This window comes from Pelodiscus sinensis, chromosome 17, assembly GCF_049634645.1.
Source record: "Pelodiscus sinensis isolate JC-2024 chromosome 17, ASM4963464v1, whole genome shotgun sequence".
In the NCBI taxonomy this organism is placed as follows: Eukaryota; Metazoa; Chordata; order Testudines; family Trionychidae; genus Pelodiscus; species Pelodiscus sinensis.
The window spans coordinates 561,904-579,407 of NC_134727.1; the positions used below are offsets into that span (position 1 = coordinate 561,904).

A 17,504-nucleotide genomic window follows, 5' to 3' on the forward strand; every position below is an offset into this window, starting at 1 on the left:
TGAGCAGCCTACTGGCAAGCGGCAGCGCATTGGCGGAGCACCTCCCACCTGCGAGCCGCTTAGCTGCTGAACAGGGATCTCCTCTTCCGGAGCCGGGCGCCTGCAGAGTGAATGCTGAGTGCACATGTTTATGATAAAACCGTTGATTTATCGGAACTGTCACTCACTAATCGCTGGGAGGGTCGGAGCCAGCTCCCTCCATGCAGTGCTGCAGTGCCAGTGCCAGGCCTCTAGCGCCGAGTTGCAATGCAGCTCCCTGCCAAGACAACACAGCGATGCCTGGAAGCAGGCGCAAGTCAGAGACACCAGCTGCAACCTTGCACCCACTGCTTGGAAGGGGAGAGCCCCTGGGATGCGGGGGGAGAGTTTAGGGGAAAAGAGTCCTGAGGAGGGCAAGGGGTGCAGGTGGAAGGCTCCCATCTGTGGAGGGGTGCAAGGCCCAGGAGATGTATTGGGAGGAGAGTGCTGTGACTAAGGGGGTTATCAGCCCTCTTCCAGCGTGGCTCCCAGCCAGGCTCTGCTTGTCCCCGTGGCTCCCCGGGCTGGCCAGGACATGGATGCTGTAAGGTGTCTAGGCTGTTGTCACAGATCAGTGAGCCAACTCAGACAGTGGGCACTGGCAGGGAAGAGACTGTGAGGAGCATTGGGATGTCAGAGGGCCCTGTGAAGCTGGCACCAGAGGCTCCGACGCAAGTTCCCACCATGGCACCTGCTACAGGATGGAGACGGGCCCTTCCCCATGCAGAGGCTGCCTGGGCAGTGGACGTGCCCCACATCCTTGGAGAGCTGCAAGCCTCCACGTAGGGAGAGGCCTCTCCAAATCAGGTTAGGATTCGGCCTGTGTATCTCCTGCCCCCAGGGCAGCATGGACACCTGTCCCTGGGGTTTATGTCCGAGACCAGTCATCAGGTGTTACCATGGAGACCTGTCACTGCGGTGTTCACTGAGGTGTTACCATGGAGACCTGTCACTGTGGTGTTCACTGGGTTCAGAAAACACAAACGTTTCTGACCATTGCCCTGTTGCACACTGGCCTGGCAGTAGTTCAGGCACACGCTGCTCTGCGAGGCGCACCATTTCTCTCGGGAGTGCCAGGTCCCGATATGCTGGGCCATACCACTGCGATGCAGCAGGGAGCCTAGCTCTGTACAGCTCCGAGCGCCAGAGCCCAGCTGCTAAGAATGAGCAGTGGACTGAGGGGTATGCCGGAGCTCTCGGGGACACGCAGGCTGTCGGGGCAGACTCTGGGGAAAGCAGGAACTTTCTCCTGCTCGGGCACCGTTATGCCAAACAAGCCTGGCATTTGGCAGAAGTCTGGCGGCTGCCTCCCTGGGCTGCTCTCAGTGGGTCTGGGTCTGGCAGCAGGGGACCATGTCTCTGTTTCAGGGATGCCAGTGCAATACGGGGCCAATAAAAGGCCTGGCCTGCTTCTTGCCTGTCAGCAGAGCAGCCCTTTCCCCAACCTCGCTTTCTTCCCTAGGCCCAGGTAACACTACTGTTCCCTGCGTCACCCTCCTCCAGCTCAGGCCACGCTGGGTTTTTTTCCCTTAATAATTCTTGGGGTCCTTTTTTTTTCCTCAACAACTTTGTTTTCCCTCTTTCTTTTTTCCTCAACAGAATTTTTTCCCCGGTGTTTTTTTTTTGTTTTTTGTTTTTTTTGGGGGGGGGGAGGGTGTTTGGTATTTTTGGTTAAACCATCTGGCAACCCTAATTCCAATGCCCCCACTGAAATCCTCTGTGGCCCGGGGAATGAGCCAAGAGAAGGAGAACTTTCGTTCCTGCCTGAGTCATTATGTTGAACTCAGAGCCCTTCTGAGGGGGCAAGGCCCCACCTTTGGCCCCCAGCAGCAAGCAAGCACCTTGCCTGCCTAACCCAGAATGGAAGGTATCCTGGCAGCATGGGAATAGGGCCTGGCAGCCCCTAATTACATCGACAGTGCCCACTCTACAGCGAGCACCGCAAGCCCACAGCAGGCCCAGGCCCTGTGGACACCCCCCGCAGTGCCAGAGGGGTAAAGGAGCCAGGAGAAGCAGTGCAGCCACACTGGTGTTCCCTTCGGCACAGCAGGCCCAGGGCTGTGTGGTTTGTCTGGCCTTGTTTCTTGGAGGCCCCACCCACAGCAGGCGTTAGCCTGTGACTAGGTCTGGGCAGTGCCCAGCTGGGTGTGGTGCCCCTGTCCCACAAACATGTTATTATCAGGATTGTTACTTGTGTTAGCCATGGCCCTTTAGGCTGCCCATCCCTCCCTCCCCGGGTCCCTGCTGCAGGGCTCTGTGGGCAGGTGCCAACACCTGCCAACATTCTGCCAGGGGCAGTTGTGCAGCAGTCTGGGTGCTGGGGCCGGGGCCTCTCAGACAGCAGGCGCCTGGGGACTGCGTGGCCCTGCTACCCACCCCGGGAAGTACGCTTGGACTCGTCTCCCTGCTGCCCACAGCTGGTGCTAAGGCTGAGGATGTGGGGACAGGGTTCCAGGGTGGCTGCTGAAGCCAGAGCCAGGCAACTGACTGGCAGGTGCTGAGCACTCAGAGGCTCTACTGAAGCCAATGGGAACGGCTGGTGCTTTCATGGAGCCAGGGCAGGGGTCCAAGTCAGGCTGAGATCAGTCCTATATCTACTGTACTGGATCTGCTGCCACTCATCCTCTGCATGCCCCTCCACATGCTCAGCTCCCAGACCTACCTACCCTGGCTATGTCTAGACTGCAGGCTTCTTTCGAAAGAGGCTCTTTCGAGATCCTCTTTCAAAAGATCGCGTCTAGACTGCAGGCGGATCTTTCGAAAGAGAAATCCGCTTTTTCGAAAGAGAGCACCCAACGAGTCTGGATGCTCTCTTTCGAAGACGGCCTCTTTACATTGAAGAACGCCTTCTTTCGAAAGAGGAACTTTCGAAAGAAGGCGTTCTTCCTCGTGAAACGAGGTTTACCGCCATCGAAAGAAAAGCCGCGTTCTTTCGAAATAATTTCGAAAGAACGCGGCTTGAGTCTGGACGCAGGGGAAGTTTTTTCGGGAAAAGGCTACTTTTCCCGAAAAAACCCCTGAGTCTGGACACGGCCCCTGTGTCCTCACAAAACTCCAACCCAGCTAGCCCTTCTCCCTCCCCTTCTCAAAGATCCAGGCAGCCTCCCTCTGCTGGCTGCCCAAGCACCATTTCTTTGTTACTGCCCCTGGGCACACTCTCAGGGCACAGACATCTGGGACATTCTGGGGACCCCTAGACAGGGAAGGGGGATGTGACTCTATGCAGCTGTTGTTCAAATCCCTGATACCAGGAGCCAACCCCCAAGCACAAGCTCTGGCTCTCACCAGCCTTGTTACTCCTTGCAGGGCGACCCCATGGCTCTCCCAGACCTGGGTCTCCCCAAATCTGTCTACCTTGAGTTCTGACCTGCTGGAGCCATGACCACCCCCTCTTGCGTGTCACCTCCCAAGGCAGTTTAGTGCAGGCACACACAGTCCACACTATCTGCACAGCACAGGTGGCTTTGGGGTGGAAATAAACAACAAGTTAATTCAACAGACCAGATCCCGAGATGTGCTGACTGGTGAACACAAACACAGACATATTGCCCAGGATTTGAAGCGCTCTCCATTTTTCTCTAATGCTCCCTGTTATGTGCCCCATGAGTAACATGCAGCTGATCTAGAGACCTTCACGGAAAGACTCCCAAGGAAAATCTGAAATTCCATGGCTACAAGATGAGAACCATTATCTGAAATGTTCCTTTCATGCAAACCATATGTGGCAACATACCCCGCATTGCCTCACTAACCTGAGCAACAGGCAGAAGGGACCTCGAGAGGTCATCGAGTCCAGTCCCCTGCCCTCACAGCAGGACCAAGCACCATCTAAATCATCCCTGACAGGTGTCTGTCTAACCTGCTCTTAAATATCTCCAGGGATGGAAATTCTACAACCTCCCTTTGCAATTTATCCCAGTGCTTAACCACCCAGACAGGAAGTTTTTCCTGATGTCCAACCTAAACCTAGCTTGTTGCTATTTAAGCCCATTGATTATTGTCCTATCCTCAGAGATTAAGGAAAATATTTTTTCTTCCTCCTACTTGTAACACCCTTTTAGATATTTAAAAGCTGCTATCATGTCCCCTCTCAGTCTTCTTTTCCAGACTCAACAAACCCCATTCTTTCAGTCTTCCCTCATAGCTCATGTTTTCTGGACCTTTAATAATGTTTGTTGCTCTTATCTGGCCTTCTCCAGTTTCTCGACCTCTTTCCTGAAATGTGGTCCCAAGAACTGGACACAATACTCCAGATGAGCCTAAACAGCACAGAGTAGAAGGGAAGAATGACTTCTCAGGTCTTTCTTATAACACTCCTCTTAATACATCCCAGAATGATGTTTGCTCTTTGCTACAGCGTCACACTGTTGACTTATATTCAGCTTGTAGCCCACTATGACCACAAGATCTTTCTGCCGTGCTCCTTCCTAGACAGTCACTTCCCATTCTATAGGTGTGAAACTGATTGTTCCTTCCCAAGGGGATTCCTTTGCATTCGTCTTTGCTGAATTTCACCCTAGGGACCTCTGATCTTTTTTCCAGTTTGTCCAGATCATTTTGAATTATGACCTTGTCGAGGGGTGGCCTGTCCCTTGGTAACCCAGGCTTCCCCTACGGCTGGATTACGGCCCCATTCAGCCAGGGCTGCCCTTAGTTTCACCCAGATGCCCCTCTTCTAGGGCATATATGGCCTTATAGGCCCAGTTCCCCCAAAGTACAAATTCCTCTATTCAGGTCTATACGGCCCTCCAGGCCCAATCCCGAAGTACAAGCCCCTCTGTAGGGATGTCGAGAGCCTTTGGCCTAGCCCTTCAGTGAGCTTCTCCCACACAAGCTAGGGAGCACGGCTGTGGTGGGGTGGGGAGGTAGGGGGACCCGGGCCCTCCCACCCCACCGGGTCCCAGCCCAGGGCCCTGACGGCAGCAAACTTTCGCTGTCTGCTTGGCGAGGATGCCTGCCGGAACATGCCGAGCTCCTGGAGGCCAATCCTTTGCCCTGGGCTCCTTCCTACCCCTCCAGCGCTGGGCGCCATCCTCTGCGTGCAGCTCCCCGGGTCAGTCCCAGTCCGACGGTCTCCCCGTCCAGCGTGGTTGCTGGGGCTGGGGCAGTTCCAGGGGCGGCGGCGGCAGCTGGCGCAGTTCGGGAGCTCCTCCCTCAGCTCCTGCCTCTCCGGCTGTTCCCCCTGGCTGACTGCCTGCCCGCCCGGGCTTTTATCCCCAGCCTCGCTCTCAAGCATGCCCAGCAGGGTCATGGGGGTGGGGCCCGTTTGGCCAGCTGGGCCAAGGGAGCTCCTGGGGCTTCAGTGCGGGGCAGTGCCACTCCATCAGAGGCCCTGTCCAAACCACTTGCACCCTATCCCAGCTTGGTCTCAGCTGCAAACTACAAGGCTGTGTCTACACTGGCCACTTATTCCGGAAAAGCAGCCGCGAAAATGACGATCAGGGCTTTTTTGCGGAAAAGCGCGTCTACATTGGCATGGACACTTTTCCGGAAAAGCATCCTGCCAATGTAGACGCGCTTTTTCCAGAAATACTTATAATGGAAAACTGTTCCGTTTTAAGCATTTCCGGAAAAGGGTGCCAGTGTAGACGTAGCCCAAGTGTCGACTCTCTGCCATCATCTAAACGGCCGATGAAGACATTGAACAGAACTGGTCCCAACACTAGTCCTCACGGACCCTCACTCATTATGCCCTTCCAGACTCACTGTTGTTTGCATCATTTCTAGGTCTCTGTTTCTGCGTTTAATGGGAAGGGAAAGAATCTGTATGTAGTGGATTTTTCTCTGGTTGTCCCTCCACTTTCACCAGTAAATATAAAACAAGTAAAAGTGGAGGGTGGTAAATGCTGGAACCCAACTGAAACAGGAATAAATGACATTTCATTTGACCTCTGAGTGACAATGGCATTATTCATCCATGCTTCAGGGAAACTTCACTAAGGCACATCTTCCCCAGCACAGAGACCTCCAATTCTGGCTTCACACCCAGTGCCTGGCTTGGGAAGGATGCTTCTGGACAACCACTGTGTATATGAGCACCCATGTGGGTCAGGGAATGCATGTGGATAAGTCCTTGTCTAGACTACGGGGCATTTGCTGGGAGGGTCATACCAGCATAACTATGCTAGCAAACCTCCCAGACACGTTCAACCTGTCTGCCTCCCTCTTCCTTCTGGGCTGCAGAGCAATTCTTTGCATCCTTGATGTATAATACAACACCTCCTCCCTCTTTGTCTTGCCCGTGCTTTCTGAACAGCTGCACCCCTCTATGCCACAATTCCCATCATGAGAATTATCCCACAAAATCTCTGTGGGTATGTCTACACTACCCCGCTAGTTCAAACTAGCGGGGTAATGTAGGCATACCGCACTTGCAAATGAAGCCCGGGATTTGAATTTCCCGGGCTTCATTTGCATAAGCGGGGCTCCGCCATTTTTAAATCCCCGCTCGTTCGAACCCTGTGCCACGCGGCTACACGCGGCACGAACTAGGTAGTTCAAACTAGGCTTCCTAGTTCGAACTACCGTTACTCCTCGTGGAATGAGGAGTAACGGTAGTTCGTGCCGCGTGTAGCTGCGCGGCACAGGGTTCGAACGAGCGGGGTTTTAAAAATGGCAGAGCCCCGCTTATGCAAATGAAGCCCGGGAAATTCAAATCCCGGGCTTCATTTGCAAGTGCGGTATGCATACATTACCCTCCTAGTTCGAACTAGGAGGGTAGTGTAGACATACTCTGTGATGGTACAATTTAGTGTATGTACCAGCACCTCCAGTTCTTCCTGTTTATTCCCAAAACGCCTTACACTTGGGAATAGACATCTGAGATGTTGGGAAACTTCACTCGCTGGTTTCCCATTGTTGCTCCTGTGAGCCTGCCATAATTTCCATGTACCCCTTCCCAACAACCAGGCCTAAGTTAAGGTTATCTTTTGCTCTGCTTACCTGTGGTCTTTTATCACCTGCCCCACATTGCATTTAGTTTAAATCCCTCCTCACTACGCTGGTGAGTCAGTGCACAAAGACGCTCTTCCCTTTCTTGGTCAGGTGGACCCCATCTTTTCCCAGCATCCTGGAGCAGCATCCCATGGCCAAGGCGGCCAAAATCCTCCTGTCAACACCATCTGTGCAGCTGAACACTCCATCTCCAGGATGCCTGGGCCCTTCCCTTCAACCAGGTATGTATACACTGGTACACCACTCACCGATACAATGCTCATGTGGACAGGCATCATCAAGTGATCCATCCTTTGTCGCCCATTCTCATCTTCTGGCAAATGGAAGCGAGGGACACAATTCCTGCCCACCCTGGCTAATAGCCACTGATGGACCTGACATCCATGAATTATCTAGTTTTTTTTTTAAACCCTGTTAAAGTCCTGGACTTTACAACATCCCCTGGCTAGGAGTTCCACAGGTTGATTGTGTGTTGTGTAAAGAAATGCTTCCTTCTGTTTATTTTAAATCTGCTGCCTATTAATTTCATTTGATGACCTGCAGTTCTTTGTTATGGGGACAAGTAAATAACTTTTCTTTTTTCACTTTCTCCACACCAGTCATGATTTTACAGATCTCTATCATACTCTCCTCCCCACCCCCAGTCTCCTCTTCTCTAGCTGAAAAAACCCAGGCTTATTAAACTCTCTTCATATGGCAGCTGTTCCAAAACCCTAATCATTGTTGTTGCTCTTTGAACTTTTTCCAGTGCTAAGATATCTTTTTGCGAGATGAGGCGCCCACATCTGCATGCAGTACGCAAGATGTGGGCATATCATGGATTTATACAGAGGCAATAAGATATTCACGGTCCTCTTTGTAATGACTGCTAACATTGTTTGCTACTTTGACTGCTGCTGCACACTGAGTGGATGTTTTCAGAGAACTCTCCACAGTGACTCCGAGATCTCTCTCTTGAGTAGTAACAGCTCATTTAGTCCCCATCATTGTATATGTAGAGCTGGGATTAGGATTTCCAACATGCATTACTTTGCATTTATCAACATTCAAATTCATCTGCCCTTTTGTTGCCCAGGCACCTTGCTCTATGAGCCTCTTTTGAAGCTCTTTGCGCTCTGCTTCGGGTTAACTGTCCTGAGCAGTTCAGTGTCATTTGCAAAGGTGGCTTGCTAGAGCAGTCCTTCTATCAGGAGTTGTTCAGCAGAGCAGAGCGCAGTTGGGCTCTGACCGGGCTCCCAGGGAAGGAGAAACACCTTGGACAGAGCAGAGTGGAGCAGACCAGGGGGGCAAGAGATGCTAGAAAGGGAGGCTGCAGCCTGACACCTCCCGGGCTGTGGCCTTAATGCAAGAGCCAGGGGGATGCAGGGTCAGATGGGAAGCGTCCTAGGGAACATGAGGTAGTAAAGGGGAGCAGGGAAGGCAGGACAAGGCTGCCACCAGAGGGTCTCTGGGCAGGGACCCAGAGTAGTGGGTGGGCCTGGGTCCCCCTCTTGCACGCACCTAGCCCTGCTGAGGAGTGGCCTATATGGACTGTGGCTTGCCCCTGAGGGGAGGGGCTATAGACTGAGGCTGCAGCTGGCCGCGGGGGCAGTGTGAGCCTGAGGACTGCTGATACCCCCAGCAGGGGAGAAGATCAGAGTGGTGGGCACTGCCAGAGGGCAGTTTCCTGAAGAGGATGTTGCCGTCCTGGGAGCAATGCAGGTTCCGAGCTAGTGTGGAGAGAGTGCAGGGCAAGACACTGGCCAGAAGTGGGCGCCCTGCTGAGGACACAGCTAATTCCCAGAGTGGCAGGCGGGAGGCACCGTATCAGTGAGTCCAACCCCGCTCATAGCCATGGTTTATACAACCGTTTACTGACACTCCCTGCAAGGCGCGTATTCCACCTACGCCTGCGTTCTAATCGGAGCCTGCCTCTCCATGGCACTCCTGGTTCAGCTTATGTCAATGCGGCTTTGTAACACTTGCTCAAGTCAACCTGTCTGAGGCACATTTGTCCCCCCACATCCAGAGCCAGCAGTGGATTGAAGCGCTTCTGTTGCGAGGCAGGGCGCAGCCGCTTCTCCCATTACACAGATGGGAACTGAGGCCCAGAGGAACAGTGGCTGTCTCCACTGACCAGAAAGGCCTGTGTGTACTGTGGGACAATGCACGTGTTAGCGGCCGTGCTATAAAACCCTAGTGGAGAGAAGGGTCCCTGCTGGCTGACGAGGCAGACTAGGTGCATAGAGTCCAGAGTGGTAAACAGTGTAAAGACTTTACAGCCAGGCAGCTTTGTGTCGTAGTGGGGGGGGACCTTGCTGGGGCTGTGGGCGACCTCTGCTGTCTGGAGCACGACCCAGCAGGGCAGGGGGGAGTCATTATGCAAAGGGGGCTCCAAGCCTGTCTGACCAGCCACCCCCCAGGGAGAGAAACAAAGGAAAGTGGATGCCGCCCCTGGCTGGGGGGCAGGGCTGGAGGAGAGTGAGTTAGTTTTCTGTCTGGGAAGCAGGGGAGAAGGAGCTGGGGAGGGGCCTGGGATTGTAGGGCCCAGCCACCCCCCATCTCAAGGGGGGGCACTGAGGCCTCTTAGCCCCAGTTCCTGTAACCTGATGACATCTGTGCTGGGCTGTATCCTGGAGAAGCAATAAACTCCCAGGCTACGTCTACACTGGCCCCTTTTCCGAAAGGGGCATGTTAATTTCACAGGTCGTAATAGGGAAATCCGCGGGGGATATTTAAATATCCCCCGCGGCATTTAAATAAAAATGTCCGCCGCTCTTTTCCGGCTTTTAGAAAAGCCGGAAAAGAGCGTCTACACTGGCCCCTATCCTCCGGAAAAAAAGCCCTTTTCCAGAGGATCTTATTCCTACTTCAAAGTATTTAATCCCCCGCGGATTTCCCTATTACGACCTGTGAAATTAACATGCCCCTTTCGGAAAAGGGGCCAGTGTAGACGCAGCCCCTCTGTTCTACTGGCTGGTGGAGTCTGTTCGTGCCATTTCGGGGTGCAGGAGACGGGAAAACCCCAACGCGTTGTCACAAGCTTTCATTACGTCCATGTACAAACCCAGCTTGTATGTCAGCGGGGGTCTTCCCAACCCTGGGGCTAGTGCTCCAGGCACAGACTGTCCACTTAATGATGGCTGGAAAAAGGCATCTGTATTCCGTGGCCGCTTGGACCTCACTAAGGAAACCATCGGCTCTCTAAAGCATAGCCTCACCTTGTGGATTGGCTCTGGCTCTTGAAGAGTTCACCAAAGACAGAATCCCTGCAGTTTGTATTTTCCACCAGTGTTGTATTTTCTGCATTAGCTTCCGTGGTGGAGAATCTTGTCTGTTTGTTAAATAATGGCAATTTCATAAACATCTGACTATTTCGGCCCTGCATGAACCAATATAAACCTCGATGTAATCTCTCAATTAGCATTTTTAAAGCTCTTATCACCATGGAATCAGAGTAAGTGGATTATAAACCAGACAGGCTGCCTGGGGGAACCAGGAAAAGCTTCTGTTTGGGATTCTGTGATGCAATGTGATTGTCTTGGGCCGACAGAGGGACATGCACCACTCTCCGTACTTCACAAATGGCCCAGAAGGAGCCATGTTAATGTCTTCTAATTTCAAGAAGTAGTCAGTTTGCTCAGGCCAGTCAGAACACCGCAGTGGCCAGAGTTAACCCCAGTGTCAAGGTGGGCAAAAGGCTCCATTCCGTACGGGGCTTACAGTCTGGCCCATGGCTCTCAGCACCCCCTCAGTCCCACTGAAAGTGTGGGCATTTCCAGGAGTGCCCAGGTCAGCTGTAGAGTAGGCATGGCAATTGCTGCCTTGGCCGGGGTAAGGTCACTGATGCTGTGCTTGAAACCATGCTCACCTGGAGGGCAACACATGCCATCCTGGCATGGCAATGAGACAGACACAGGCCTGGCAGTCAGACACCCCCTTCTGGCCTTGGAGCAGGGCCGGCCTGAGCCCTTTTGGTGCCCTGGGCCCGGGCGCGCAGCACCGCCCCCGGGCGCAGGGCTCATGCGCAGGCCCATCCATGGGGCGCAGGTCTGCCCCCCCAGGGTGCACAGGTCTGCCCCCCGGGGTGCTCGGCACATGCACGGGCTGGTCACAGCTGCTGGCGTGCAGCCCAGAGCCTGCTCCCGGGGCATACGGTGCATGCGCTGCCCAGCCCAGCCCGGCCAGCGCTGCTGGCGCACGTGCCGGGCCGTGCAGGACCCCGCAGCCGTGGAGGGAAGGGCGCTGCTGGCCGGCGCCGCGGGGCCAGTGCTGCGGGAGCCGGGCGCGCAGCTCCTGATGGCAGCTGTAAGGGATGCCGCACGCCCCTTACAGCTGCAATCAGGCGCCCCTCATCAGTTGCCACCCTGGGCAGCTGCCTGGCTCGCCCATGCCTCCGTCCGGCCCTGCCTTGGAGACCAGAGTGGCTGAACTGGGGGCACGAAGGAAGGCAGAGAGGTACAGAGATGAGACTTTCCAGGACACTGTAGAACAGTCCCACCAAGGTCTCACAAGCTTCCCTGCCAGTGGCCGTGGTTCACGGAGGTACGAGTGGCAGCGAAAGACAGGAGAGAGATCCTGGAGGCCAAATTAGGCTGCGAGGTGAGAGATGAAAGCCCAGGGCCTCCGTGGTAGCTTTCTCTGCGATGCTTCCAGTTCCATGCGCAGGCATGAGTGGTGGGTGAACCGCTGGCTTGGAGAGGCTAGTGCCCCCAACCTCTCCCGTCTGCCTGCAGCCCCACTCCTTCCATGCCCACCGGAGCCCAACCCTTCTGCCCCTCCAGTGCCAGGAGCCCGGGCTGCACAGCCCCATCCGCCGGCCCTGGATCACCAGTCCTGAGAGGGCCAGAGCGCTGGGCAGTGTGGCCCCAGAACACAGGGCTGTTGGGCACTGCAGGGCTCAGAGCCCCGGCTCCGGTGCAGGGAGTTATCAGTCAGCAAGGCCCCATCCTTCCTGGTCCTGGAGTATCAGAGCCCAGGCAACATGGCCCTGGAATGTGGGGAGGCGGGGAAGCACAGCCTCAGGACCCCCACGGCCCTGGAGTGCAGGATTGTTGGGCAGCCAGCCACAGGAGAGCGATGAGGGGGCCGCATTGCAGGGGACCTCACATGGCTGTTTGGGATGCTGAGCCTCCCCATGCCTCTGTGTCGGGGCAGGCGGGCTACCCTGCCTGGGGTCCACTCCCTGCCCACCACCCCATTGGGCAAAGTACCCTCTTGGTGCCCCCCGTCGCCCCCGTCGTCGACAGTCTGACGACCCAGTCGTCCCAAGATCCTCCACCTCCCATCTGACTTTTCGCTAGTCGGCAGCGGAAGGTAGGGGCCTCGGGCCCTCCCTCACTTCAAGCCCCGACCCAGGGCCCTAAGGACTGGGACAGGGTCCCAGTTCCAGTTGGTGGGGGTTCCAACCCCCCGGGTTTCTACCCTGCCCTCGGTCGCGTCCTACCTCCCTTGCTCAGGGTCGCCCCTGCACTCTCCTCCCGGCGACCCCTTCTCCCGGCAGCGGCGCCTCTTTTGAACGTCCCACCGCTGGTGCATCCAACGTGAAGGGGGGGGTCATGTCGGCCTCCTTGGCTCCTCCCCCTCTCCTGTTCCCTGCTGGCTCTTGCCTGCCGGCAATCCCGGGCATGCGTGGTCTCGGCTGCGGCCGGGACGCCCCCACCACTTCTTCCCCTTCCCCTCAGGTCCCGCCGGGCTCCAGCGTGGAGTGCAGGGCCACCCCTGCTGGCCTCCCAGCTGCAGCGGAGCAGGCGGAGCACCGCGGGGGCGGCGCGGAGCGGCTGCATCTCCCCAGGATGCCGGGGATGGCGCGGCAGCAGTGCAGGTGGTGGAGCGGCCCGTCACACTCTGATATTGCTACCCATTCACATGGGGTCAATTCGGCAGAACTACAGGGTCTCTGTGCATTGATAGGGTGATGTGGGGAGAAGGGATCTAGATTTATTAGGACCTAAGGAAACTTTCAGGGAAAGGGGAGCCTGTACAGGAAGGATGGGCTCCAGCTGAACCAAAATGGAACCAGACTGTTGGCTCTTAACATTAAAGAGGTCACCGAGCAGGATTTAAACTGGGGGCTGGGGAAAAGCCGACAGGCACAGAATAGCGTGTGGTGAGGACAGAGGCATCCCGGTGGGGAGAATCTATTAATGGAGAGTCTCTATGTCCTAGTAAGGAGAAGAGCATGGAAAACGATACAACACAGGTAGGATCTGATAAGAACCAGTCCCATGAAAAAGAGTCTCATTCAGTTCCATCAAGGAATGGCAGACAGTTAAAAAGTGACAAGTTTTTAAAGTGTGTCCACATCAATGCTGGAAGCCTAAATACTAAGTTGGGAGAACTACAGTGTCTCATATTGAATGAGGATATTGATATAATGGGCATCACAAAAATTTGGAGGAATGAGGACAATCAGTGAGACAGTCACAGCAGGGTACAAAATGTGTCAGAAGGACAGAACGGGTCATGCCCATGGGGAGTGGCACTATATGGAATCAAATGAAGTCAAAATGCTGCACCACAGAATCTCGATGGATAGCAATTCCATGCTCTGATACTAAAAATATAGCAGCAGAGATATATTATTGACCACATCAAGAGGATGGTGATAGTGACTGTGAAATGCTCAGGTTGATTAAAGAGCTTTAAAAATATTTTAAAAACCCCCAATAACCCTGTAGCAGATGACTAGAAGATAGCTAACGTGATGCCAATGCTGGGGGATTTCAACTACCCCCACATTGACTGGATATACATCACTGCAGGACGGGATGCACAGATAGTTTCTTAATACCTTAAATGATTGCTTCTTGGAGCAGCTGGTTCTTGAATCCACAACAGGAGAGGCAATTTTTAATTTTATCCTAAGTGGAGCACAGGATCTGGTCCAAGAGGTGAATATCGCTGGACTGCTTGAAAATGGTGCCTGTAGTATAATTAAATGGAATGTCCCCATGGCAGGGAAAACACTGCAGCAGTCCCACTCGTAGCATTTAATTTAAAAACTGAAGAAGTTAGTTAAGCAGAAATTAGAAGGCACAGTGCCAAAAGTGAAATCTCTGCACGCTTCACGCAAACTTTTTAAAGACTCCATCATAAATGCTCAATGTAAAGGTATAGCTCAAATTAAAAAAACAAAGAGAAGCAAAATTGCCAGCAAGGCTAAACAAAAATGTCAGAGAAGCAATGAGAGACAGAAACTTTCCTTTAGAAAGTGATTTCGATCCTAGTGAAAGGAACATACATTCTGGCAAATGAAGTATAAAAATATAATTAGGAAGGCCAAAGAAAGAATTTGAAGAACAACCAACCACAAACTCAAACAATGAAAGAAAAAATTATTTTTAAACAACAGAAGTAGGAAGCCTGCTAAACAACCAGTGGGGCACCTGAATGATCAAGATGCTATCAGAGCACTCAAGGACAATATGACCATTAAAGAGAAAAAAATCAAATTCTTTGTGCTCTTACCGACTGAGGATGTGAGGGAGATTCCTAACCCTGAGCCATTCCTAGTTGGTGACACATCTGAGAAACTGTCCCAGATAAGAGGAGGTTTTGGAACTAATTAATAAAGTAAACAGTAATAAATCACTAGGATCAGATATTATTCACACAAGAGTTCTGGAGGGACTCAAATGTGAAATTAAAGAACCACTAACTGTAATCTGTAACCTGTCCTTTAGTTCGAACTACGGGGCATTTAAAAATGGCGGCGCCCGGGAACATGCAAATGAAGCCTGGGATATTTAAATCCCGGGCTTCATTTGCAAGTTCGAATGCCTACATTAGCCGCCCTAATTTGAACTAGGGTGGCAGTGTAGACATACCCTTTGATTTTTGTCTTATCATAAGAGGCCAAGGAGAACAATTTTTCTCCCTCCTCCTTGTAACACCCTTTTAGGGTATGTCTACACTACCACCCTAGTTCGAACTCCTTGTGGAACGAGGTGTAACGGTAGTTCGAATTAGAAAGCCTAATTCGAACTACCTACTCCGTGCCGCGTGTAGCCGCAGGCACGGAGTCCGAACTACGGGGGCTTTAAAAATGGTGGCTCCTGGTAAGATGCAAATGAAGCCTGGGATATTTGAATCCTGGGCTTCATTTGCAACTTTGGTTGCCTACATTAACCACCCTAGTTCGAACTAGGGTGGTAATGTAGACATACCCTTAGATACTTGAAAACTGCTCTCATGTCCCCTCTCAGTCTTCTCTTTTCTAAACTAAACAAGCCCAATTCTTTCAGTCTTCCATCATAAGTCATGTTTTCTAGACCTTTAATCATTTTTGTTGCTCTTCTCTGGATCTTCTCCAATTTCTCCACATCTTTCTTGAAATGTGGTGCCCAGACCTGGACACAATACTCCAGCTGAGGCCTAACCAGCGCAGTGTAGAGCGGAAGAATGACTTCTCGTGTCTTGCTCACAACACACCTGTTAATGCAGCCCAGAATCATGTTTGATATTTTTGCAACAGTGCGACACTGCTGACTCATATTCAGCCTGTGGTCCACTATCACCCTTAGATCCATTTCTGAAGTAGTCCTCCCTAAACAGTTGCTTCCCATTCTGTATGTGTGAAATGGATTGTTCCTTCCTAAGTGGAGCACTTTGCATTTGATGATTTCCTTTCCTGTTCATTCCCTTTGGGACACCTGGCATTGGCCACTGTTGGAAGATAGGACACTGGGCTAGATGGACCTTTGCTCTGAGCCAGTATGACCTAAGGCCTCTATTCCTACACTAACTCTAGGGGAATGCTGCAAAGGACTTGGGGCCCGGGGTGCTCCCCTGGTTAGCTGTGTGCTGAGTAAAAGTGGTTGTAGGTTAAGGGAGAGTGGGAGGTGGCTGACAGACTGATGGTGTCAGCACTGGCACTAAGGACAGGCATAACATGGGGTCGCAGTTGACAGATCCGTGTCTAGACTGCCGCGCCGGGCCGGATCAGCTGATCGTCAGCACAGCGTGGCGGCCATGTTTATTTTAATGAAGCAGGGATTATTTAAATCCCTGCTTCTTTGCCTATGCCGAGTAAATTAGTTTACATGGCTCCGTCGCCGGAGCCATGTAGTCTAGACACATCCTATGTGTCTAGTCCCGCTTCAGGCTGGCCAGCTGTGGGCTCAGTCAGGCCCAACACAAAAGCCATTCAGGACTCAGTTTAGTGAGGCCCCTCAAGGACCCAGCATCCGCTTGAGGAGGGGAAGGCTGGATACAATGTACCTGGACATCGGCAGGGCCCTTGCCACTGTCCCATGCGCCATTCTGATGAGTAAGCTGGAGACGTGCAGGTTTGGCAGAGCCCCCGTTACGTGGACCCAGACTTGGTTAAACAACCGCAAGCAACGAGGAGCTGGTAATGGATGACGTCAGATGGGGTGGGGTCCCACAGGATCTCTCTTGGGCCTGTTGTTTAGGCAATGGTAGTACTCTGCTCAGCATGGGTCAGGTCTCAGCTAGAGTACAGCGTCCGTTCTTGCTCACCAATGTGTAGAAGGAAGATAGAGAAACTGGAAAGGAGCCAGAGGTGAGAGAAAAAGGTCACAGGTGCCATCTTCTCTTCTTGGCACAGGATGCTTGAGCCCATCCCCTGCACTCTAGGCCCTGGCCGTGCTCCACCTCTCCCTTGAAATCCCTGTTCCACCCCCACCTTGTCTCTTCCCCACCTCCTTCCTGAGTGCGCCCCGTCCCTCATGGAGCCTGAACACAGAGAATCAGCTGTTCATGGGAAGTGCTAGAAGGGAGGCGGAGGAGTTGGCCAGCACAAGAGAGGGGCTAGAAGGGGGGAACTTGGTGCTGGTGGATGCTCCACAGTCACTAATCGTTTCCTATAGGTGCCCCAGCTCCAGAGCACCCTTGGAGTTGACACCAGTGACAAAGCCGAGCAAAGGGATGGACCCATATCTGATGTGCTGTGTTTATTGAATGGAGTGGACATGTAGGTGAATGGCTTCTTCTCTTAACCTCTAGCCTTTCAATTGTCAGCTCTGGGAACGTTCCCCTCTCTCCTCTTTCATGAGTGTTTGGAAGGGCTAGAACTTAGGGGGTGGAATGTAAATAAATGCAGGCTGCAAAATATCACCACCAGCAACAAACCAGATACACACAGAGTCGGGAAGGCCAGCTCCATGTTTGCTCGATACGGAGTGATTCACCAGGTGTAACAGTCGGGCTGTTTCTGCAGTGACTTTGGGACACAGGACAGGCTGGTGTCAGATTCACCTGCCCTGGCGGCAAGCCAGAGAGCTGAACCAGGCGCTTCACTCCTCCTGCAAGCCCTGGCCTAGGCCCGCGGCTGTTTAAGATCCTTTCCAAACTTATGTTCAAAGCAGCTTCCCAGGCTGAGTTCAGGGCAGGCTCCTTGCTCGGTGGTTTCTCTGAGCTTGTGCACATCCTCCTGCCACTGAGTCCAGGGAGGAGGGTTTGAAAGATTCCCCGTGACCTATGCAGGCATAGCTCGTCCTATGTAGCCTTCCTTTGGCAGGCTTTATTCATCTGCACAGGCACGCAGTTTGTCCAAGCTCAGATGAAGCTTCCTCTCTAGGCTGGCATTT

General features: G+C 53.1%; 1 long non-coding RNA gene across 1 annotated transcript; it reads left to right on the forward strand.

Annotated features, from left to right (window-relative positions):
* The first annotated feature begins 1,039 nt into the window (after positions 1–1,039).
* LOC142818656 (uncharacterized) lies at positions 1,040–17,126 on the forward strand. The gene is made up of 3 exons (XR_012896234.1): positions 1,040–1,200; positions 7,063–7,193; positions 16,785–17,126. It is a non-coding gene; the product is annotated as an uncharacterized LOC142818656 (long non-coding RNA).
* Positions 17,127–17,504: the final 378 nt, after the last annotated feature.